We start from the raw sequence: 796 nt of genomic DNA on the forward strand, positions 1-796 counted from the left end.
GGTGCCCATTAACTTGCCTATGTTAATAAAAGTGTATTTTCTATCCTTGAAACTAATGTGAAGTATATAATTGAAATATTGAATCCCATGGCTTTTTTCCCCCTCCTTTTATTTTTGTTCTGAAAATTTCAGAGTTCCATGTAAGTTTACATTATTTAATTATATCAATTATATTTTGTTTTATTTATATTTAAATATTTATGATTATATTAATTATATTTTTCTGAGCAATGTCACTTTTTTCCTACTTCAAATGTATTTGTCTGTAACTTTCTCCTTAAGTCTCCTGGGTGCTTCAAATTTGCTATGTCCCAGATTGAAAACATCATTTATGACCTTTCCCACTTCCCTGACTTTTTGTAATCTGCTCTGTCATTTGTTGTCCCCATGCTAGTATATGGCACCACTGAAACACTGAAGCAGGAAAAATCCTGGACTCCAAACTTCCCCGAAATTGCTATATCCAGGGGCACCTGGGTGGCTCACTTGGTTAAGCACCTGACTCTTGACTTTGGCTCAGGTCGTGTTCTCAGGGTCCTGGTATATCAAGCCCCATGTCTGGCTCCATACTCAGTAGGGAGTCTGCTTGAGGATTCTCTCTCTTCCTCTCCCTCTGCCCCTACCNATACCTCTGTCTCTCTCTAAAAATAAATAAATAAATCGCTAAAAAAAAATCACCACATCTCTACCTCTGAAACCAGTAATATATTATATGTTAATTAATTGAATTTAAATTAGAAAAAGTGACACCTGGCTGGCTCAGTGGGTTAAGTAAGTGTCTGCCTTCAGCTCAGGT

Source organism: Ailuropoda melanoleuca, unplaced genomic scaffold, assembly GCF_002007445.2.
Source record: "Ailuropoda melanoleuca isolate Jingjing unplaced genomic scaffold, ASM200744v2 unplaced-scaffold4371, whole genome shotgun sequence".
NCBI classification, from domain to species: Eukaryota; Metazoa; Chordata; class Mammalia; order Carnivora; family Ursidae; genus Ailuropoda; species Ailuropoda melanoleuca.